A 25,818-nucleotide genomic window follows, 5' to 3' on the forward strand; every position below is an offset into this window, starting at 1 on the left:
ATCAAACTGCACAGAGCTGCAGTTTGACACCCTTGTTTTAATGTTTTTTTTTTTTTTCGTTTTTTTTTTTGTAATGCATAGTGTATAAATGGCTCTAAACAGCTGGTATTCCCACTCTAAAAACTGTTTATGGAAAAATTAGTTATTGTTAAAAAAATAATAATAATTGGCTGACAATGTTGCTATGCTAATGGTCGGTTTCTACTGAGTGGTATGGTACAGTTCGGTTCGGTATGCTTTAATGGCGTTTTCATTGTCAAAAGGTACCTAAAAGCAATTTTTGAAAACACAGCCAAGACATTACACTGTAATAATATATAAATATCATAATGAGCCATGGTTAACCTGAGCTTAAACAAACATTGTCGTTATCTTGATGAACAGCCACAAAGCTAAAAAGAAGAATAGAACTACCTAATTTATCCACAGCCATGTCACCCTGCAGCCCAAAACCGGTTACTCACTGAAGCTAAGCAGGGCTGAGCCTGGTCAGTACCTGGATGGGAGACCACTAGGGAACACTAGGTTGCTGTTGGAAGTGGTGTTAGTGAGGCCAGCAGGGGGCGCTCAACCTGTGGTCTGTGTGAGTCCTAATGCCCCAGTGTAGTGAAGGGGACACTACACTATCAGTGGGTGCCGTCTTTCGGATGAGACGTTAAACCGAGGTCCTGACTCTGTGGTCTTTAAAAAAATCCCATGGCACTTCTCGTGAAAGAGCAGGGGTGTAACCCAGGTGCCCTGGCCAAAGTCCCTCTATCGGCCCTTACGATCATGGCCTCCCAATCATCCCCATCCAGCGAATTGGCTCTATCACTGTCTCTCCACTCCACCAATAGCTGGTGTGTGGTGAGCGCACTGGCGCCGTTGTCCTGTGGCTGCCATCGCATCATCCAAGTGGATGCTGCACACTGGTGGTTATGTGGAGAGACCCCCCTCATGATTGTGAAGCGCTTTGGGTGTATGGCCATACACAATAAAAGATTATATAAATATAATTATATAACTATATAAATATACATTACATTACATTACCCTGTGCTCTGTAGTTGTCTACAAAGCTGTCTAAAGAGCGAGAGGTTTCGCTTTCTTGCTTGCGTTCACCACGCATCTATATTTGAAATAACAAACTTTTTGAGCTGAGGATGATAACATGAGTGTGATCATCGAAGTGCTTCTGACACCCGATCCATTCAGAAATGGACAAACGCGAGAGTGACGTACGAAAAAACTAAGGAGAAGCCCAACAAAACAAAGGAGCAAATGATTCTTTCAGCACCCTAAAACACGAACAAACTACCATGTTTAACAATTATCCTCACATTTTGGGCTATTATAAACTCAGAATGACGGAATTACTTTCTAACAGAGGTTACATGTCCTGGTACCATTGGTACCCTTTAGGCAGTGAAAATGCAAGTCTGATAAAGGTGACCCATATCGAGCTGTGTCGTACCATACTGTACCACTCAGTGGAAATGCGCAATAACTGTTACGATCGCTGGAGAACTACACACAGTTTCTTCTTGTTTTTTTTGTGGTTATTTTCTAGCGGCCCTGCTCCAGTTTTTTTTTTTTATGTTTTTTTTTTTTTTTTTAAAGTGTAGATTGTGGATAAAACATAGTAAATCTAATGGTTTAAAAAAAAACTCACTAGATTTTTGAAAACCACTAAGAAACCCCCACTTTAAAAACCATCGCTGTAGACAATCTTCAAAAATATTGTTTAAGGGGGCTAATACAAATTGACCCTAAAATGTTTTTTTCTCTTTAAATAAGAACAAAATAAGAACAAATAAGACTTTCTCCAGAAGAAAAAAATATTACAAGAAATACTGAAAAAATGTCTTGCTCTGTTAAACATCATTTGGGAAATAAAAAAAAAATAAATTAATTCACAAGAGGAATAATGTTTACTACATCTGTACATTTACAAAGAGCAAAACTCTGACCCGCGGAGAACAGTGGCTAATGCAGAACAGATGCCTTTTTTTCTCTCACACACACCTTTCACTCTGCTTCTATCTCTCTTTTATGTGATCCATCAACACCTGTTACTATAAAGCAGCAGCGTTTTGCGGTTCGCGGGGTGAACTGCTGCACATAACTCAGTCCAGAACCAAGTAGCGGACTCATAAATCAATCCCCCTGCGTGAAACACATCCTACCAGAGGAATAATGGCTACAGTATGGAGGGTGTTAAAGAAAAAATAAATCATGCTGTTATAAAGTTATGAAATTCAGGTTATAAACGTGTGTGATGCATGTCATTTCCATATGACAGATTAGCTCGCGTGGATGGTCTCGCACAGCCAGAATGATATTCTGGATTGTGCCTTTTCATATAGAGGGAAAGAAAGACAGAAGTGATACTCGAGGTTTATTATTGATATTAGGCATGGGACGATAACCGTTTACAAGGTATACCGCGGTTTGGAAAAGTCAAGGTTTTAAAACCACCAAAACTTTCTGTAATACTGTTCCTAAGGTATGCGTAAGCCATTTTATTTACTTTTTTTTTTAGGACAACAGTATCTCCAGCAGAAAAGATCTCCAAAGATGCCATTTTAAAATGTAGAGAAATCTGTGTTTTTGAAACTAATAAAGACAGCAGAAGTCAATGATTCATTTTCAATATTTAGCCTCCAAAATATTATAAATCTCTCAAAAAATAAAATATATTGTTTTCAAAGGGGAAAAAAGTTTTTGTTTTTTACCCCGACATTTAAAATAATATATTTAGAGCAGCAATCACAAAACCGTGATACCGTAAATTTTTTATCCAAGGTCATCATATCATCCGAATCTGACGCCCATGCCTAATTAATATAAAGATCTCCTAGAATATGAAGCCTACAGGACACAGCTGATGATTCTTTTTTCTTTATTTTTTCCCCAATTGTCCTCAATGAGAGCATGAAAAAGCGCTGAGGTTGCATTTACACTATAGTGTTTGTGTGTGTAGTCCCCTCACAGATGTTTTCACACTGCATGACTATCTGGGGTAGCATTCAGCTGCTGCTGTGTTTACACTGCAAGATGGATTGGCGACAGGGTTTTACACTGCTTGAAGGCTGATTTATAATTCTGTGTCAAACGCACGCACAGGCTCCGGCACAGCCTTTGCGTTGTCGCATAACCCTCGCCGTGGCCATTGCTGACACTTATGCGCACCTCTCACAAAACTTAACTACACGTCGCAACGACGCATAGCGCAAGCTCTGTGATTGATCAGCTTGGTAGCGCTGATGAGTGTGGCCGGGACAGAGAGCCGCGCAAACCTGTTGGAGCGAGTGTTACAAGTGTTGAGTCCAGTAAAGGACCTCCAGATGGAAACTTTTGTTTCGTGTTTACCTTATCAACAAGGTTGTTGCACATCCGCCGGTTCCCACCTCAAAATGAGTAAGTTTGAGCCACTTGTACATTAAGGTAGTGTTCAGAAAAAACAAAACACCAGCAAAGAAACTTGACACAGAGGAACATAAAACCCTACTGCCAGCTAGAGTTTTGGAAGTGTTATTGCAGATCAACACAAACAGCATCCAGAAATATAAATGCACGCGCAAGGTGAGCCGTATGTCACACCGATCACTCGACGCAGAAGTATAAACCAAGCTTGACTTTACAATACGAAGAATCACTGTCAACTTTGGCCCCATTTACGCTAATACATTTTAGTTTTAAAATGGCATTTGAGAATGAAAACGATCCACGCCCACACTAGCGTTTCTGAAGATCTCCATCCATGCTATGCCACCAAAAATGCCCACCACATGACAACACACACTCTGGCATGCGCTGCAATGGTCTACCACTAGATCTCATCTCACTGAAGTTGTTAAATATTATATTCATCTAGTCTCTAACGACTCTTTAGTCTTTTGAATCTATTACTTGTTCTCAGGTAACATTTATGCTGAGCACAAAGATATGCTAAAGAGCCCAATTATGGGTTTTTGAAAATGACCTTCCTTGCAGTGTGTAACACATGAACTTCCAGCTAAGGCTTAAATCTGAAAGTGTGCCGTGTTTAAAACGTTTAATTCATCTATAAAAGTGATTTCATTTGATTTGATTTGATATAAAAGAGTCGACTTGGTGCCAATACCCTAGTGGTTAAGTGCGCCGACATATAGCATTATGGTGCTCACGGCAACCTGAGTTTGATTCCCGGCTCAAGGTCCTTGTTTTAATGTTTTTTTTTTTTTTGTTTTTTTTTTGTAATGCATAATGTACAAATGGCTTTAAAACAGTTATTATTCACACTCTAAAAACTGTTTGTGAAAAAATTGTTATTGTTAAAAAAAAATAATAATAATTGGCTAACAATGTTGCAATGCTGACCCTTCTCCTCTCCCAATACTTTCCTGTCTGCAACCTCTACTGTTTTTTTCCAAATAAAGGTAAAAAATTCCTAAAAAATACTTAAAAGTCGACTAAGAGTGATTCAAATGAATCGTTGGGGTAACGAATCTTTAGCCGTGTCGGTGTGACATAGATACAGAACTTAAAGCAGGTCGCACACCAGAAGCGCCGCTCGGCGGCGCGCCGCGCAGCGCCACGCAGCGCCATGTATTTTAGAATTCTAAACATAGGTTTCTATCAGGATACACACACCGGCGCCGCAAGTCGGCGGCTGTCGGCGGCGCCCGGCGACGGCTCAGGACGCAGTTCATTTTTCAGCCGCGCCACAGAGCGCCATCTGATTAGTTTCATGTTAAATATCATTCAAATGTGCGCGTCTGGTGTGTGATACTTTAAACTGTCATGTACGCGCCGTGTCGCGGCGCCGAGCGGCGCTTCTGGTGTGCGACCTGCTTAAGACTGCCCATTTGTTGAGCAGGCAGACACGGGAAAATTTAAACCCCCCCGGACACAAACACTGTGGAAAGAAAAAAAGGAAGACAAACACTGTAACAGATCCCAATTAAATCATGTTGCGAAGACGCTGTGCTCTGAACTGTGAAGGGAAAGTTAGTGTTATTTTCCCTACCCAAAAATGAGGCTGTGAAGATTCAGTGAGTGAAGTTCCTTTTCACAAAAATACCTCAGCATTAAAGCCCCAGCTTTGAGCTGTGTTCCCGTCATTTTTTTGAAGAGTGCTTCAGCAATCTACATGGTTACAATGTGGGATTCATCGGTCATTTGTGTATTTAATTGTGTTTTGTGTCCTCTTGTACTGTATCTGGTTAACTCTTTATATTCTTTTATTGTTTCTAAAAACATGTTGAAAATGTGACGCATGCTGCTTTGTGTACAGATTTAAACGCGTGTGAGCTCGCAATCCACTGCCGTTTGTCATTGCTATACCCACCGTCAGTTGTTCCTACACACCTGTGGCAGTCAAGTTTCAGAATAGTTCAGCTTTTTTGCTTTTTTTAATGCACTGCTTTTTATATATATATATATATATATATATATATATATATATATATATATATATATATATATATATATATATATATATATATATATATCTTTTGTAATAAAATACATAATGAAAAAGAAGCTTTTAGTGGAGTAGAAAATGTACTTATTTTGCTCACCTGGGTCTTGAATGGAATTAAATATTTCTCCTCACCTTTTTTTCTTTTTCAACTCGGCTGTGATATTGCTCAGATGACACGTCAATTTCTTGGGTCAAAATAGATTTAAAAAAAGCACTTTTAAAGGTGCTATATACTGCACTGGCTTAATAACAAATTGTTCTCTGATATCTACTGGTTTATGGCTTTGGAATGTTTCAAAAAACGGTTTTATAAATTTGTTATTTTATAAAATCAAACCAGAAACCAAAACCTAAACCAAGCTTGACCATATATGCTATGTGTGGTGAATATTAATGAGCTAAGACATGCTGCTCTTACACACACACACACACACACACACACACACACACACACACACACTCACACACACACCCTGATGTGAACACTGACTAAAAATAAACCCAATCAGAGTAACTTATTTTGCTCACCATATCTGATGTGGATAAAGGCTAAATCGTAATTAAGCTTGGCAAAGTAGAGTGATGGAGATGTATCGCGTTGAAGCTTTATTTATTTTGAAGCTACAGTCAAAAAAACATAGCCAGCAATAAATATCTGCCTCTGCATGAACATATGACAGTTGAGCTGAGTGATTTGACATGATTCAGCAGACTACACGTGTTTTTTTAGATATATGCATCAAATATCACAATAAACAAGACAAATTACCAAAAGATGTAACTAAACTGACCTTTTGCCTCTTCGGAGTGGAGATAAATGAACGTGCAACCTGTAAATCTTGCATGTTGCGTCCTGAGGCCAGTTTGAACCATAGACTGTAAAATGGTTTGAACGTGCCTCGTGCTGTCGTTGCCATGTAACGCACAGTAAACAAATTGGTGCTCGCGTTTTCAAAATAAAAGTCCCACGTGCATAGAAAGTGAAATGTAAATAACGTAGGAAAATTATTATTGTTGTATCACTATAAAACATTGTTGCTTATCATTTGCAGCTTGAGGCGTGCATATTTTCTTCAATATTTTCACATTTGTATTGTTTGTTTGTTTGTTTGTTTGTTTAATTCCCATGATTCTGGTTACTGTATAACAGATTTGAACCAGGACCATGAAACCAATAAGTGTCGACCTTATTTGTATATGTTTAAAATTAATGTTGAATAAATCAGCAAAGCAGTCCATGAATGCAAATTTTGTCATACAACTATACAGTACCACTGTGTGAATGGTACAATAGACAAACGTCCAAGTTTTGCTCAGCAATTTAGCTAAACTTTTGCTACATTACATCCATATTAGGGTATATGCCGAAGTGTGCTAATAAGACTTTACATTTGCCAGTAACCTGGGTTAATTGTTTAAGATCAACTGTTTGCCAATGCAAAAATTTTCTTCAAAAATCAGCGATCTCCTGGCTGAGTGATTTCCAATATAACAGGGGTGCTCAATCCTGTTCCTGGAGATCTACCTTCCTGTAGATTTCAGTTGCTTCCCATTTCAAACACACCTGCCTGTAATTATCAAGTGCTGTTCAGGGCCTAATTAATTGGTTCAGGTGTGTTTGATCAGGGTGAGAGCTGTGTTTTGCAGGAAGGTAGATCTCCAGGAACAGGATTGAGCACCACTGCAATATAAAGTGGGTCTCAGATTGTAAAAGAAACACTGCATTAAATATTTTTTTTTGTCCGCCATGTCTTTATAATATGAGCAGTTATTTTACCCCAGTATATTCAATTGAGCTTCTGCGCTACCCTGCCTGTTCCTCTTTTGGCCGATTCTGACGTGCGCGTGCGAGTAAACAGCTTTTTGTCTCGTTTTACGCTTGAGCAACTTAATAAATGCCAAAGTTTATTTAACTAAATGTATTTTAATTACATTACAACATCGATGCTGTAAAAGGAACTGTATAAATTGGAAAAAAAAATCACAGTAACAGGTCACCGGAAGTTTATCAGTATGGAAAAAACACTAGCTCGTCATATACCCTATGCCCTGTTCCTTTCGAAGGGGGTTAACCCTCTGGAGTGACAGCTTTGAAGGGATGGAGAGTGTAGGGGTAAAATAAGGTTATTTTTGTAACGCACTTCTGCATCATCTTAATGAAAAGATCATAGATGTGTGTCTACGTCACACTTTTATGCATTAGTTGATGGCCACAAAACACACTAGGAACAATGAACATTGTGCATTTATTTTTTATTTGTAATTTATTTGTAATTTATTTATTTATTTGTAGTTGTCGTTCATTTTATAATTATTTTTATTGTTAACTTTATTCACAAATATTTGCCAAGAAAAATGCTATACTTGAATTTATTAACGAAATTAACAATGAATATTGTGCAGCCTGTTATTTATTTATTTGTTTAGCGAATGTATGTTTATGTATGTTTTAATTTATTTATGATATTTATAATATGGCTCTAATATAACATGGATGGCTCTGCGCCTGCTGAGAGGGACAACTCAGCCAATGAGGGCAGAGGGGCATATATATATATATATATATATATATATATATATATATATATATATATATATATATATATATATATATATATATATATAAGATTTATAGATAAAATTAAATATAAACAAAAAAGTACTTTACCTACATTTATTGAGCGATGGACATTCTGCAGCCTGCACCTTATTTATTTATTTATTTATTTATTTATGTTTAGCCTATGTATGTATGTTTATATCTGTTCATAATTTTAGTATTGTTTTCATTTTGAACTCATTGTTTTAATTTATAACTTTATTTAAAAATGTTACACTACTTGCCTAAAAAATATATACTTGCATTGTTTTAAATGATGAACATTGTGAAGCCTGCGGCACATTCATTCATTCATTCATCATTCATTCATGTTTAGCCTATATGTTTGTATGCATTTATAATTTTCATTTATTTTATAATTAAGTTTATTTATAACTTAATTACTCAATAATACACTACTTGCCTTGCATACTATACTTGCATTTATTGGTCAAGTCAAAGTCCAGTTGTCATTCTTTGACACAAAGCAACTTTCCTGCATTTTACCCATTTTAAGATATAGCTCACATTCCTTTTATACTTGAATAGAGACAATATATAATAAAAATAATAAAACAATACATTATTTTAAAGCCTTAAACGTATTTCTTTGTGTAATTTCTTTCGATTTGCACCTAAATTTGAAAACAGATTTGTCATGCCTTACTATTCTTTCTATTTTTTTGCAAAGGACATACAATCGCTCTTGTATGTTCATTGATAAACAAATAACAAAAAAACAAAACATAACAAAAAAAACTTGAAAACTGATATAAATTGAGCTGAAACAACACAATTCTGGTGTTTTTGGGGGGAGAAATGTAATTGTTTTATACTCAATCTAGGTAAATTAGTAATATTAACTTAACATGAGGGGCGGTACGGTGGCTCAGTGATTAGCACTGTCACCTCACAGCAAGAAGGTCACTGGTTGGGCAGTTGGCATTTCTCTGTGGAGTTTGCATGTTCTCCTCGTGTTGGCGTGGGTTTCCTCCGGGTGCCCCGGTTTCCCCCACAGTCCAAGCACATGCATTACAGGTGAATAAACTAAAGTGGCCGTAGTGTATGAGTGTGAATTAGTGTGTATGGGTGTTTCCCAGTACTGGGTTTCGGCTGGAAGGGCATCCGCTACATGTGGTGACCTCTAAAATAGAGACTAAGCCAAAGGAAAATTAAAGAATTAATGAACTTAATGGGTTTGTGTTGGACAAAATGAATGGATTGTGTTGAACATGGCATTTAATACAGTGTGGGTGCCTGAAGTGTCCATCACTTCAAAATCCTGCATTCCTAAGGGCACTTCGAAGTGGTCAGTTTTGAGAACTATGGTTTGGAACGACACTTCAATATGGTGGTCATTTCTGTTTTCACTCCAAAGCGCCCTTCAGAGGGTGATAAATCCCATTTGGAACACACCGTACATCTAGAAATTTACCAAGTCATAAAATGACTTTTCACTAGCCTCCCAAACTGTCAAAAGCACAGTAAAAGTCTTGTATTCACCTAATGCGCTCGATTAAAAGTCTCTTGAAGCCTGAAAGTTCACAATGAAGTCTAATAAACAGGGGATTATTAGACTGAAGGGTCAGCAGCATGATCATGATCTCGTCATTAAACCTCACTCTGTCATATAGGCAAGTAAATGGGTGTGTTTGTAATATTTTGGCGGGCTGGACGGACGGGTTGCCAGAACCACAGGAATGGGCCACCCAGAGCGCTGGCGGGACACTGGTCTGAGATCAGGGAAACTGAGGGCAGAGTGTGTGTTCAGCCGCACATGTACAGTAGTGCTGTTTAAAGTGTGTGTGTGTGTGTGTGTGTGTGTGTGTGTGTGTGTGTGTGTGTGTGTGAGTGGATGCTCCATTTGTGGAAACAGGATATTTTTAGGTGGCGGTTCTCCTCAGATATGTGTAATTTCACCGCTGGGTGAAATAAAACACATTTAGAGAAAACTCTAAAAGGGTCATTGAAGGAAAGCGGTGTACAGTGCAGTTTTGGTGTATAGAAAGAATTTGCACACTTAATTGCAAAAAATAATGATTAAATTAAACATGTCATATTTTATATATACTGTCCACTAATGTATTATAGCACATTTGATTTATATTAACATATACAGTGCTCAGCAATATTGAGTACACCCCATTTTGAAAATGAGTATTTTTATCCATTCCTCAATGAATATGGGAAATATATATTGGTGCATTTGAACAAAACAGATTTATTAAACAGATATATTAAAACATGATTTATACGTCTTTAAAACATTATTTATTAACTCTATTAGTCACAGAACATCTTTAGAAATGGAAAGATAAAACAATTAAATTAATGCTAAATATCAGAAGAAATTATGACCTACTTTTTTTTTTTGACTGTTTATATTTGAATTTAACATTTTTCTATAACATAAATTTTACATAAAATTTTTTGAACCATTATTGTAAATTATTTTGTCAGATTAGCTCCAGATTTGGCTTCAGTACTGACTAAACTAATGTACATGCACAAAATTAAAATGTTTTCTATAAAAAATATTAATTTAAATGAGAGATTTTGTAGGGGGTGTACTTATATATGCTGAGCACTGTATATTTATTTCAGCACATTACAGCAATATTTCAGAATTAACTATTTGCTAATTTATTTTATTATATATCTAGCCTGGTAACACATATGTGGAAAAACAACTCTGTAAAAATCACTTTGGTACAATTTTCATTTAGAAATTTAGTACATTTCACAAACAGAGTTAAACAAGTTACTTCCAGTTTGGTGTCTGCATTAAATTGCTCAATTAAATATGATAAAAAATATCATATCACACTTCCGACTCTGAGTACTTTTAAACATCTTTTATACAACATCTCAAAGGACACCTGTAATTGTTTTTTTATGATCTGATGTTTTTATGAACGTTGATTTTGTAACTATGTGGTATTGTTTTTGTGGTTTTTATATAAACCTTTATGTGCTGCCTGACATCTTGACCAGGTCTCACTGGAAGAAGAGACAGTACTGTCTCAATATGATCTCCTGGCTAAATAAAATAAATAAAGGATATAAAAAGTATGTGCAACATCATTAACACATTCAAAATAATCTTTGTTTTATAAGTTTATTTATTTTCCTGTGTATTTTTTTAAAACTTCTTCTTATTATGATTATTATTTAAATCTTGCCTGTTAATGCAGATATGCTGAAGGAAACAACTCTAAAAAACTTCTATTTATAAATTTAACAAATAACAGTGAAATGTGAGTTATTTCCAGTTTAGTGTTTGCATCAGATTAAACAAACATTTTATTATTGCTGATACATCAATAAGAATGTGAAAAAAGTCTAATTTATTGTTTCTAATGTTTTTTTTAATTTATATAAAAAATAAGGGTGAAATAGTGTTCTTTTGTAATTTAGAATATATAGATATACTAAAATATACTAATATACTAAAAATGTTACAAATATATATACAAGTTGAACCAAAGTAATTAAATTAATTCATGGTTATTCAATATTTTATTTGAGCGAATGTGTTTCAACTAATTGAATATTTTGATTAATAATAAATTACATTTTTCAGTTTCAATCAAAACTGTCATTTGAGGAAAATGTATAAATTTCGCTGCAAATTTAGGTTGGTCCAAAGCAAAATTATACTTTGTTGTAAGGGTCAAAAAAGATAAATCCAAGTTTTAACAAAGTAAAAAAAAAAAAAAAAATAGTGGCCAACTGTATAGCAACGAATATTTTTACTTTAAGTTAATGTATTTTATTTATTAATTACAATATAATAAATAATAGTTTAGAGTCAATTAAATTGTAATGTTTGAACCAAAGTTAAATTATACAAAAATAAATATTTTAGCTGTAACAAATTACAATCATTTAATAAGTTATTTATTTTTATAGATACTGATTTAAATATCTTATTTTGTGTTTATAAGTTGAGAAAAAAAAACTACATTTCTGCTGTAAAAAATTACAGTAATTTTTTAAAGTTGATTCAAAGCATGTAGTTTATTTTTCAGTGCACCTCACAGACTCTCCAGGCTTTATATTAAGCAGAAAGAGGATGTAGTTTAGTCTGGACTGGGTCAATGTGAACCTCTAGAGGCGAGTGTTCAGTTTTGTGCATGTCTCCTGTGAGCTGCTATAGAGCTGCAGCAGAATAAGAGAGTTTATTCTTCTGTTTGTCTCCTCTGAGAGAGCATTCACTTCATCTCAGCACTTACAGCTTATAAACTTACCCGGTAATCATGTTAGCTTTCAGCTTCCCCCGTCTCTGGGCTAAAGAGACCTTTATAGCCCTATAATTGACTCTCTTTCTAAACCCAAAGAGAGAGAGAGACAAAAAGAGAAAACAGCCGGAAGATACAAAAAGACAAACAGACACTTAAAACTTAAAGGAGCAGTGATGAAAGCTAATTGAATGAACACACACAATGTGTTGCGATTTAAGGAAATGAAGCGTCAAGGTTCTGCAGACAATGGCTACAAGATATAATGCGATAAAGAGCTAAAGTTTGTTGTTTAATAACAAACTACAGAGCTAATGAGTGCTAAAGAGCTAAATGAGAGCTTACATTTGTAAGATTAAGTTACCTCTAAAGTTTTTTATAACAAATTAGAGAACTAATAAGCACTAGAGTTAACATGTGTGAGATGAAAAGCTAAAGTTGTTTTTTATAACAAACTACAGAGCTAATAAGCGCTAAAGGGCTAAATAAGAGCTAGCATTTGTGAGATAAAGAGCTAAAGTTTATATTTTATAACAAACTACAGAGCTAATAAAGGTTAAAAAGTAAAATAAGCGATAACATTTGAAAAATAAAGAGCTATACAGAATTTTTAAAATGATAAACTAGAGCTAATATGTGCTAAATATGCGAGCTGTGAGGTAAACAAAGTTTGTTGTTGTTTCTATCAAATTACAGAGCTAATAAGCACCAAAGAGCTAAACAAGAGCTACCACTTGTAAGATAGAGAGCTAAAGTTTTTTTATATATCAAACTTTAGAGCATTAAAGAGCTAAATAAGTGCTAACAGTTGTAAGATAGGAAGCTAAAGATTTTTTCATATCAAACTTCAGAGCTATAAGTGTTAAAGAGCTAAATACGAGCTAACATTTGTAAGATAACAAATTAAAGCTTGCTTTTTTATATCTGAGCTAATATGTGATAAATTGCCAAAAAAAAAAAAAAACATTTGTGAGATTAAGAACTAGTGTTATTTTTATATCCAACTACAGAACTAATAAGCGCTAGGAGCTATGCACTAACATGTGAGAGATAAAGAATTCAAGTTTGTTATTTTTATAACAAACTACAGAGCTAATAAGCGATTAAGAGCTAAAGAGCTAACATTTGTGAGATAAAGGAGCTAAAGATTGTTTTTTATAACAAACTACAGAGCTAGAAAAGTGCTAAAGAGCTAAATAAAAGCTAACATTTGTGAAATAAACAACTAAAGTTTGTTTTTTATATCAAACTACAGAGCTAATAAGCTCTAAAGAGCTAATAAGCAATAACATTTGTAAAAGAACGAACTAAAGTTTGTTAATTTTAAAACAAACTAGAGCTAATAAGCACTAAAGAGCTAATTAAAAGCTCACATTTCTGAGATAAAGAACTAAAGTTTTTTTTTTTTGCTTTTTTGCTCAAACAACATTTAAATTGTATTATCAATGTTGAAAATGTTTGTGTTGCTTAATATTTTTGTGGGAACCATTAAACCTTTTTCAGGACTCTTTAAAAGGACACAACATTTATTTGAAAGCGAAATATTAACATCAAAAACTGTTGATTAATTTAATAATAAAAGCATTTGTTAGATTTTGTCACATTTTATTAATATTTTATGTTTTTTTTAATAAATACTGTAGTTAAAAACGAGTTTGTTTGAAACAGAAATCTAACATTCTAAATGTTCAACTATGCATTTAGATCAATGTATTGTAGGCTTGCTGACTAAAAGTATAAATAAATGGTTTTTTTATTCATTCATTCTTTTTCCTTCAGGTTATTCCCTTATTTATTAGGGGCCGCCACAGCGGAATGAACCGCTAACTATTCCAGTGTAATGGAGGCCAGCTAGTAAGTGCTGTGTAGGTAAACCTCACTCCTCTGACCTGTAAAGGTGCTCTAGAGGCCATGGTCTTTAGCCTCCTAGGTAGAGCAACTGACTTCCATGCAGAAGGTCGCCGGTGTGATAACAGTACAGATACAAGTATTCTGTGTCACCTTAAACGACACAGAATACTTGGGCCAGATGTAAAATGTAGTATTTGGAACGGATGGTAATAACTGATATGTGGGCCATGTAAGTTTGGCCCATCCTGACCCACATTGAAAATACATTTTCATTATTTTCAAATAAAGAAAAAAAATTCTACCAATCAAGTCACTTCGAGAAAAAGCGCATCCATAGTACACCTAAAGCGCAATGATTCATGGGTTTATTAATTTTATTGCAATGGTGGTACCAACATATCTGGCCCAGTTCAGGCTCAGTTAACTTGGCTTTCAGACTTGGCCCAGTGGTCCATGTTTGGCCCTTCTCTGGAAGCCGGATTTGGTTCAGTCATGGACCATAATTCACTGTGACATGTGGGCCAAGCAAAAGCTAATTGTGTGGGCCAGAGATATTTTGCTATGTGGGAAGAAGGTGCCACCTCTGCCAAACCAGAGCCATGTTTGGCCCACATGCTGTATGCCAGTGCCGGATGAATGCCTGCTTTGCCACGTCTTGGCATCTACCTGGGATGCCAAGGTAGTTTTGCTGGTTTAAATCCAAGCTGGGATTTAAACCACCAGCCTTCTTGCTGTGAGGTGAGAGTGCAAACCACTGAGCCACTATGCCAATTTATTTGACTTATTCATGAACTTATTTCACAATTAGGATAAATTAAACTCAAACGAACACAGTGACTGCTGTAAAAGTGAAAGGGTTTGTGTTGTTACTTTTTAAACTTACATTCAGACACTTTTTGTGGTGTGATGTTTATTATTATCCTCGTTTCCTCCTCCGTTTTACTCTCCGCACATTCTTCATGCTCTCCTCTTCTCTCTGTCTCTCCCCTGAGACGCCACTGAGCTGAAGGTTAAGACTTGATTCAATTCCACCCCTATAAAACGCTCTCTAACACTGAAAAATATTTGCTGTCAACATCTATCATATGATGCTCACATTGCAGACAGTATAGTGCTGTACTGAAATCTGTGCAACTGTATTTTTAACACACACCGTACACTCTACATTCATCAATCACATCCAAAAAAAAAAAAAAGTAATTTGTTGGCTGCTTGGTGGCTCGGTGGTTAGCAGCACTGTCACCTCACAGCAAGAAGGTCGCTGGTTCGAGTCTCGGCTGAGTCAGTTGGCACTTCTATGTAGAGTTTGCATGTTCTCCCCATGTTGGTATGGGTTTCCTCTGGGTACTCCGGTTTCCCCCACAGTTCAAAGACATGTACAGGTGAATTGAATAAACTAAGGGCGTACTCACACTATGCTATCCGAACTGTGCCCAGGCCCGTTTCCCGAATTGTTTGAGAAGTGTGAGTGCTCAGAATCGGCGCGGTTCACTTGGGCTTTGGCGCGGTACGCTTGTGTGTGAGTGCAAAACGCACCAAAGCCCGAAACTGAAAGCGAGACGTGACTTTTAAGGGACTGTTTCATATGGATTTATTAATCATTCATACTGTTCAATGAATGCAAACTGTCATTGTTTATTATAGACGAAAACCCCTCACTGCACGACAGCTTCGAACCTTCAGCAAACCTCTTAAATCCTGATCTGTTCGGTGAAATATCTGACTGTGTGTCACTGCATCCCTAACATTATAACCGAAGAAATCCCTGCTGTGCTGAGCGAGAGTGCTTCTGACCACCAGGCCATCATCAATGACATAAGCGTGCCCAGGCCCGATTGTAATGTGAGTGCAGGCCGTCGGGGGAGACGGGAGGGAGGACAAGCGTGCTTTGGCTCGGTTCAAGGCAACTATATACATAGTGTGAGTACGCTCTAAATTGGCCGTAGTGTATGAGTGTTAATGAGTGTGTATGGATGTTTCTCAATACAGGGTTGCAGCTGTAAGGGCATGTGTAAAACATATGGTGGAAAAGTTGGAAGTTCATTCCTCTGTGGCAATCTCTAAAATAGAGACAATAAGCGGAAAGAAATGGAATGAATGAATGAATGTCATCTGTTTGAGTTTCACTCTGGTGAACACAAAAATAAGATATTTCGAAAAATGCTGCAAACCAGTAACCATTGACTTCTATAGTATCTGTTTTTCCTATGGAAGTCAGTGGTTAGTAATCGAAATACATTATGTAGTGTTTAACAGAAAAAAATATGAATAATTAAGAGTTTTGAAACCACTTGAGGAAGAGTAAAGTAGTGAGTAAATTTCATTTTTGGGCAAATTATCCCTTTAAGTTCAGTTGCGCTTTCAGAAATTGCTTTAATTTTCCAAACCTTCAAAACAATATACATGAAGCGTTGTTGCAGTCTTGTAAAATTTAACATGGGGTAAAATCTGAATGATTTGGGAGGCAAATCTGAATGATTTGGGAATGCTAAAGAGACTTAATATGTATACATTAGATAATAAACCTTACAATTTCATTGGAGTGCAGTGAGTGCACTATTATGTGCTTCTGAATGGCTGTATTTAAAGTTCTGTCGTTTTTCGTCTGGTGCAAACAGCCAAATTGCTCATCACTGCAAATCTTGTCACATAACTAGTTGTTAGGACATGGGGTTACAATAAAACAAGGGGTCCGTTCTTTGTACGCGGAATACTCAATTAGTAGGATTTGATTATTGAGGATTTGACAGGATCCAGGATTGTTTCTTTCTTCGTTAAATTTAACAATACATATAAATAAAGCATATGCAATCTCCACTCCAAAAAAATGAGGGTAGACTAGTTTATGACAATTTGATAACTAATTCATTCATTTTCCTTCAGCTTAGTATTCATCAAGGGTCGCTACAGCGGAATGAACCACCAACTTATCCAGCATATATCGGATGCCCTTCCAGCTGCAACCCAGTACCCAGTACACTCTTACATTTACACACATACACTACGGCTACCACATGTCTTTGGAAACTCACATCAACACAGGGAGAACATGCAAACTCCACACAGAAATCCCAGCCAGGGCTCGAACCAACGACCTTCTCACTGTGAGGCGACGGTGCTAACCACTGAGCCACTGTCACCCCTCTGTATCAAACATGCATGTTTTAAATTCACCCATTCAATGAGATTCTATCCTATATACACAATCTGTATGTTTTTTTTTTCTTTTCTTGAACAAGCATTGTTGTCTAGTCGACAGCAGCTTAACATTGAGATTCTTAGCTGTGCAGAACTCTGGACTGCAGCTCATTAAAAATAGACAGAGCATTTACAGAGAGAGTTAAAGTCCTAATGTAAAATCTTTACCAGTGACTTAAGTACAGCGCTGAGATCTGTTTCTGCTGAGCGAGCTGAATAATAAACTCGCTGTCTGCTGCGCTGAGTTATACTGCAGTCAGCTCTGTCAGGGCCTTTTATTCCTCAGCTCTTTGTTTGCTTTCATTAAGTTCATCAGTGTCAAGAAATCACAATTATTACTTTGTCTTGATTGTTTTGGAATCGTTGCATAACAAGGGATTCGTTACGCTACAGTTTGAGGTTAAGATATGAAATATAAAATGCTTTAAATTGTTCAAATGAGCTAGCTCTCTGCAACTCTCACATGAAGCTAAGCAGGGCTGCGCCTGGTCAGTACCTGGATGCGAGACCACATGGGAAAGCTAAGATGCTGCCGGAAGTGGTGTTAGTGAGGCCAACAGGAGGCGCTCAACCTGCGGTCTGTGTGAGACCACAGTATTGGTAGGGACTCTATACTGTTCAGTGAGTGACGTCTTTCGGATGAGACGTTAAACTGAAGTCCTGACTCTCTGTTAAAAATGTCCTTCAAAAAAGCGAGGTTTAACCTCACCTTTTAGTAGTTTAAAAGCAACGGTATTGTTTAAGAAATAATATGCAAATAATCTGTAAAATAACTGTTTTGTTTTGCCTAATTTACGTAACCAATACTTAAAATGTAATTAATTGTCATCTTCTGCCATCAAAAGTAGAGAAACCAGAGGTTTGATGCAAATCAATAGCATAAATGTGACTCTGAAGTCTTGTCAATGTATATTTGGGGGAATCTCTAAATCAGGGGTCACCAATCCTGGTCCTGGAGGGCCGGTGTCCCTGCAGGGTTTAGCTCCAACTTGCCTCAACACACCTGCCTGGATGTTTCAAGTATTCCAAGTAAGACCTTGATTAGCTTGTTCAGGTGTGTTTGATTAGGGTTGGAGCTAAAATCTGCTGGACACCGGCCCTCCAGGAACAAGTTTGGTGACCCCTGCACTAAATTATAAATTTTATGACAAAAATAATTTCAATCTTAAATAAAGGTCATGCTCCATGAAGAAATGTGGTAAATTTCCTTCTAGAAATATAAAAAAATACAATTTTAGCATCTTCACAATGTCAGTGCTAGTGTAAACTCTTAACTGCTGGCAAAAAAAATGTATGATCTAAATTACTTTCCAATGAACTGACAGATAAAGTTTTTTATGCACAATATTTGCATGTAGAAGCGCAAATTTGGTTAAGAATTGGTGATCAAAAGTTCTATTTGAATTTTTTAAAAATGTAATTAGCTTTTTTAACCAAAAATAATTATATATATATATATATATATATATATATATATATATATATATATATATATATATATATATATATATATATATATATTTATATATATATTATTTCAATGATTAGATTTTAGATGTTTCTAAAAGATGTTTCTGTTTTATCCTGACAAACCATGCATTAAAAGGATTTGGATTTTTGATGTACAAATCTAAGTTTCCAAAAGGAGTCCCTTATGACTGGTAATTCAAGATCACAAATGAACCAAACATTTCCCCAAAATCTTAAATGAGCGTATATTTTTACAGTGCTTCATACTTCAAAACCATTTGAACCCTTAGGGCAGGCTTTTTCAATTCAGTATATCTTGACAAACTTTCGATTTATACACTGTGATTAACTGTAAATTAGCAGTGTCCATATTTTGTGATTCACACGTGTTTTCCGTTTATCTATTGTCGTAAATTGCATTATGAGAGCTTGAACTCTGCTCTGTTGACTTTTCATGTTGAAAATTCAACTCTACAGTTTAACAAAGAGACTTTAATTGATATATATATATATATATATATATATATATATATATATATATATATATATATATATATATATATATATATATATATATAGTTGAAGTCAGAATTATTAGCCCCTTTTTTGTCTTTTTTGTCCAAATTTTGTCCAAATGATATATAACAGAGCAAGGTAATTTTCACAGAATATATGATAATATTTTTTTTTTCTGGAGAAAGTCTTATTTGTTTTATTTCAGCTAGAATAAAAGCAGCTTTTAATTTTTTAAAAACCTTTTTAAGGTCAAAATTATTTGCCCCTTTAAACTATATTTTTTTCGATAGTCTACAGAACAAACCATCATTATACAATAACTCGCCTCATTACCCTAACCTGCCTAGTTGACCTAATTAAGCCTTGAAATGTCACTTCAAGCTGTATAGCCGTGTCTTGAAAATATTTAGTAAAATATTCTTTATTGTCATTATGCTCTATAAGTCTATAACATGACAAAAAGGTAGAAGCAATTTATTATCAGCTTTTAGTACCATAATATACAACCCCAACCCAGAAAATATATCACTTTAAACACTTAAAAATATCAATAAAAGTTGTTGGAGGAAAGATCAAGATCCCATAATGCAATTTAAAAGCATAAACAACTGAAAAAAAAATGAAAACTGTACATTTATGGATATTTTTTTGTGTTCTAATGCTGCATAATTAAGCATTTACTTGCATATGATTTAAAGACCAAATAACCCCTCTCTCCGTCTCCCTCAAAGAGCAACTTTAGTAACACAGAGCGTGAATGTGAAAAGCGTCGCCACACAATACCACTAACGCGTTAAAATGACTTCCAGATGCGTCCGACTCCTGATCAAGAGGAGGAAGAGTAGGGGGAAACCAGAAGAGTACAGGAAACCAAAGCAAAATAAATGATTTGCAAATGTAGCGCAGGGGCGGAGGAGGCTGACGGCGGCTGGAGACGGTGGTCTGCTGCTGGTTAGATGTGCTGCTGGCTCCGGGTGGGCTGCGGCGGCTGACACTGATGGAGGAGCTGAGAGACGACGGCCAATGCGATCGCTTACACACCTGCACCAAAAGCCATCTAAAGATCAGCCGACCCAGAAGGCCACAAACTACAAGATCAAACTCGGGATCAAGCTTTGTTTTATATTCGTCACTATTCATCTTTGATTCTAGAGCACTTTTACAATGTAGATTGTGTCAAAAGCAGCTTGACATAGAAGTTCTAGTAAATTGAAACAGTGAATTCAGTCCAGTTTTCAAAGTGTGTTTTTAGCCTATGAAAATGACCTGCTAAAAACCGTAACCTGGTTAACAATAAAGCCAACGCAATCTCACGGCAATTCCAACACAATCTCACGGCAATTCTAAAGTTTTTCATTTACTGGTTAATTCGTATGAATTCGTACAATCTAATTCGTACAATTTAGTATGATTTGCTCATCCCCCAATGACGGTTGGGTTTAGGGGTGGGGTTAGGTGCCATACCTCCTTTTTAATATCGTTCAATTTCGTACGACTAAACTTGTACGAATTCGTTCGAATTAGCCACTAAACTGGCAAAACGTAAAAGACACGTTTTCTAGTGAGATTAGGCTGGTAATTCGTAAGTTTTTGATGTAGTGGCTAATTCGTATGAATTCATACAATCTAATTCCTACAATTTAGTATGATTAGCTCATCCCCCAATGACGGTTGGGTTTAGGGGTGGGGTTAGGTGCCATACCTCCTTTTTAATATCGTTCAATTTCGTACGACTAAACTTGTACGAATTCGTTCGAATTAGCCACTAAACTGGCAAAACGTAAAAGACACGTTTTCTAGTGAGATAAGGCTGGCAATTCGTAAGTTTTTGATGTAGTGGCTAATTCGTATGAATTCATACAATCTAATTCGTACAATTTAGTATGATTTGCTCATCACCCAATGACGGTTGGGTTTAGGGGTGGGGTTTGGTGCCAGGCCTCCTTTTAAAAACCGTACAATTTTGGACAACTGAACTCATATGAATTCGTACGAATTAGCAACTAAACTGGCAAAACGTAAAAGACTTACGTTTTCTTGTTAGATCAGGCTGGCAATTTGTAACTTTTTGATGTAGTGGCTAATTCGTATGAATTTGTACAATCTAATTCGTACAATTTAATACTATTTGCTCATCACCCAATGACGGTTGGGGTTAGGGGTGGAGTTGGGTGCCACGCCTCCTTTTTAAAATCGTACATTTGGTAAAGCTGCAGTCACACTATAGAGTTTAAGCATGCAAAATTCTGCAAAAAGGGGAGGGTATAAAAACAAGATGATTAGACATCGATAAAGCGAGCAATTGCTTCATGTTTACATTTTTCTGTACACTGTCAATAATTCAACAATGCAAAGTCAACACATCAAATATTTTTATTTTGCTTTAACTTATTTTAAATTTTTCAAGTTATAGTTCCCATGGAACCTTTGAGTTTTCTAAATATTTACATGCTGCAGTTCTATCTCTCTCTGTATCGTAAAATCATAGTGATACATTTGCTGATACCTTCTGGATATAATTGTTCTGCTGGCAGAGGTCTGTGTTTTCCAGCGCAGGTCTGTTGATCAAAGCTGTTTTTTCTTTGACATAAGTGGAAACCTTCAGAGGTGTGGGACTAAATATCATTGAGATAGCCGAGCATAATCCATCAAACCTACTCCAAGCCTTAATTATAACATCTCAGAATCTCGCAAACACACACACACACACACACACACATACACACAAACATAAGTTTTTGATTCACAGTAAATCTCTACTGTATTTGCTGAAGAAATAAATTCATAAAAGTTTTAAGCCGGGTGTCACAGTGGCGAAGTGAGTAGCACGATTGTCTCACAGCAAAAAGGTTGCTGGTTCGAGCCCCGGCTGGGTCAGTTGGCATTTCTGTGTGAAGTTTGCATGTTCTCCCAGTGTTGGCATGGGTTTCCTCCAGGTGCTCCTGTTTCCCACAGTCCAAAGACATGTGGTATAGGTGAATTGAATAAGCTAAATTGGCCGTAGTGTATGTGTATTTCCCAGTGTTGGGTTGCAGCCGGAAGTGCATCCGCTGTGCAAAACATATGCTGGATAAGTTTTGGGGTGAACTAATTACGGTACATAAAATAATACAACAAAATTCTGCAAAATACAATCATTTCTAAATGTAAAAATTAATGTTTAACTTTAAAATATGTCAAATACAACTTATGAATGTACTGGCTATAGATTGATGCCAATGAAAAGTACAGCAAAGCACACAGAATCCAATAATATCCATTCAGAGATTTCGAACATTGTAGTTATTTCTTTTAAAAATGCATTAAGAGTTACCTGATACATGTAATGTAAGCTTGCCTGTGTAAACACACACACACACACACACACACACACACACACACACACACACACACACACACACACACACACACACACACACACACACACACACACAGAGGGTTGACGACACAGAGAAGATGACGGCAGTATTTAAGTATAGGGTTCTGTGTCCTTCAGAGCGAATGCCTGCTGATTTACTTTCTCCATCTCTGTGATCCTGACCAGGAACGCTGGTGTTTATGAGCTTGTGGTGTACAGAATCACACAGGTCACATAATTTTTGCATCTTTACAAGGTCAGTGCTGGTGTAGGCTTTAAACTGTCGGCAAAAAAAATGCTTGCCAATGGCCATGAACTGACATGTAAACATTGTTTTTTTTTTTTTTAATGCACAATATTTGCATGAAAAGCAGCAAAATCATATGAGAAATATACAGTGATGGTCAAAAGTTCAATTTGAATAGATTTAAAAATGTAATTTGCTTTTATTACTCATCATTAATCCTTCAGAAATCATTCTAATATGCAGATTTGAAGACAATTAGTTATTTAATGCTTAATTTGATGCAATTATGATTTTCCCTTATGTTTGTTTAATTTAACTAAATACCTCCTTACTGAATAAAAGCAGCAAGAGCTTTAAAACATGTTGGTGAATCAAATGTACAAAATAAACTAAAGAAATCTTTCATATTAGAATGATTTCTGGAGGATTATGTGATGATGATTAGGAGCAAGATCATGATGCTGGACATTCAGCTTTGTATACCAGCAATAAATTACATTTTAAAAGATATTTGAATAGAAATCCTTAATTTTCTTTCCGGCTTTGTCCCTTTATTAATCAGGGGTCGCCACAGCAGGATGAACCACCAACTTATCCAGCTATGTTTTACGACGCGAATGCCCTTCCAGCTGCAACCCAACACTGGGAAACACCCATACACTCTTTTATACACAAACACCTATACCACATGTGTTTGGACTGTGGGGGAGACACAGGGAGAACATGCAAACTCCACACAGAAGTGGCAACTGACCCAGCTGAGGCTTAATCCAGCAACCTTCTTGCTGTGAAGTGATTGTGCTACCCACAGCGCCACTGTGACGACCTGAATAGAAATCAGGTAGTTTAATTTGTAATAATATATTGTAATAATAATAATAATATGTAATAATATATGTAATAATATATTCATTCATCTTCTTGTCAGCTTAGTCCCTTTATTAATCTGGGGTCGCCACAGCAGAATGAACCGCCAACTTACCCAGCAAGTTTTTACGCAGCGGATGCCCTTCTAGCCACAACCCATCTCTGGGAAACATCCACACACACACATTCACACACACACTCATACACTACGGACAATTTAGCCTACCCAATTCACCTGTACCGCATGTCTTTGGACTGTGGGGGAAACCGGAGCACCCGGAGGAAACCCACGAGAAGGCAGGGAGAACATGCAAACTCTTCACAGAAACGCCAACTGAGCCGAGGTTCGAACCAGCGACCCAGCAACCTTCTTGCTGTGAGGCAACAGCACTACCTACTGCGCCACTGCTTCGCTATTGTAATAATTCTTACTAATATTATTACAATGTTAATATATCTTGTTGTTAATATCACTGAAGGCTTGTTTTAAAACCTTAAATATCCCGTGAAATTAAAACTCAAATATGTTAGTATCAGTATGACGTACAAAACTCCAATACAAAATTTGCATTTAGAAGATTTAAATCTGATATAAACATACAAAGCTTGCAGTTTGTCACTTCCACCTAAATGGATTAACATTTTTTTTTCCAACACAGGCTCATTGTGAATATGTACCCACATATACATTTCTGGAGAGCACAGATAATGTAGCCAAAGGTACGTTTGACTGCATTTCATCTTTAAACAAAATGCTATACGGGGCGGTATGACACTGCAGACGGCTTCTGTTTCTTTTTACTCTACCAGATGGCCGCTTACCACGATATGGAAGGCTTTTTCAGCTTTTACCAGTTTGTCCAGTAGCTCTCAGTGTATGTCAGGGGACTTGAGACCCAAATCAGAGTAAACTGTGATGACAGGGTTTGAGTCCAGCTAAAAAGGGTTCCAGAAAACGGGTAAAAACCAAAGGCAAAAAAAAATTAAAATAAATAACAGGGTGAGAATGTGGTAAGATCTAAAAATGTGGTAAAAATCAGGCAGCTTATCTTTTTCTGGATTGCTTTTGAAAACACTGTCGGTTGGGTTCAGGGAGGGCAGTGGGCGCTGGTCAAACGGTGCTTTTGAAAACACTTTCTGTTGGGTTTAGGGAAGGAGGTTGGTCGAGGGATCGGTCTGATGATTGGTCAGTACTTAGTTAGACGACAGCGGCCTCTGGTGGATTTACGCGAGAACAGCAGGTGTGAATGGCACTCGTGAGAGAAATTTGAGATCTGAAAAAGAGTACACAGCGGCCTCTGGTGGCTTTGCGAAAACAAAAACTCCAAGAGATCAGCTCCTGGGACCTATTTCGTGCTCTCCAGAAATGTATGTAGAGGTATGTATCCATAATGAGCCTGGGTTGATTTTTTTGACGTTACATCATACTTCAGTTTCTCACCAAACCTTCTGACCAATCATTGACATGCCCCGCCCACTTTAGATAAATTTTCATTTACTTTTCATCTAATATGCACTCTCAGTGGCAGACCTGTGGCAAAAAAGAAAAATGCTTTCGGCTGTTTTTTTTTTTTTTTTTATAAATGGGCGGAGCTTCTAAATGCCCCACCCTCTCTTCATGTTTTGGTTGAGATTACATTAAATTTTACACATTATAAAGCACTTCAAACTTTGCACCACACTTTAGTGCTCTCAGTATCGTCAAATAAAGCCTTTTTGAACATTCGATTTGATGCAGTGTTGAGTCTAATACAGAATGAGGTGTGTTTTAGTGTGTGTGGCCTTCAGTGTAAAACATGGGCTCACCAAGCCGCCCGCAACCAAATAATGTCAAAAAGCAATTAATATCTTAATACCACCATCAGCAGCTGAGGGGCCAAAGCCTCTCCACCTCTCCGTCTCTCTGGCTCTCTTTATTCCTCCATCAGGCCGTGGTTTCCCTGAGGTCCTGGTGGTCAGATGCGGTTTTCGGGGCAAGAGGACTTGAAGTGTGGGCAGTGCGGTCCTTTTGCTTTCTGAAAAAAA

General features: G+C 36.6%; 1 protein-coding gene across 15 annotated transcripts in view; it reads right to left on the reverse strand.

The window, feature by feature from the left end:
* The window catches only part of runx3 (RUNX family transcription factor 3), a 269,009-nt gene that overhangs the window by 218,804 nt on the left and 24,387 nt on the right, over positions 1-25,818 (reverse strand). For 14 of the 15 annotated variants that reach the window (XM_073919909.1, XM_073919900.1, XM_073919907.1 and 11 more), the window contains exon 1: positions 6,238-6,379. The gene's annotated coding sequence lies outside the window, so the exon portion shown is untranslated. Of the gene's footprint in view, positions 1-6,237; positions 6,380-25,649; positions 25,809-25,818 lie in introns of those variants that run through there. The other variant, XM_073919902.1, reaches the window with a different exon arrangement.

The sequence above is a fragment of the Danio rerio genome, chromosome 13 (genome assembly GCF_049306965.1).
Source record: "Danio rerio strain Tuebingen ecotype United States chromosome 13, GRCz12tu, whole genome shotgun sequence".
Taxonomy (NCBI): Eukaryota; Metazoa; Chordata; class Actinopteri; order Cypriniformes; family Danionidae; genus Danio; species Danio rerio.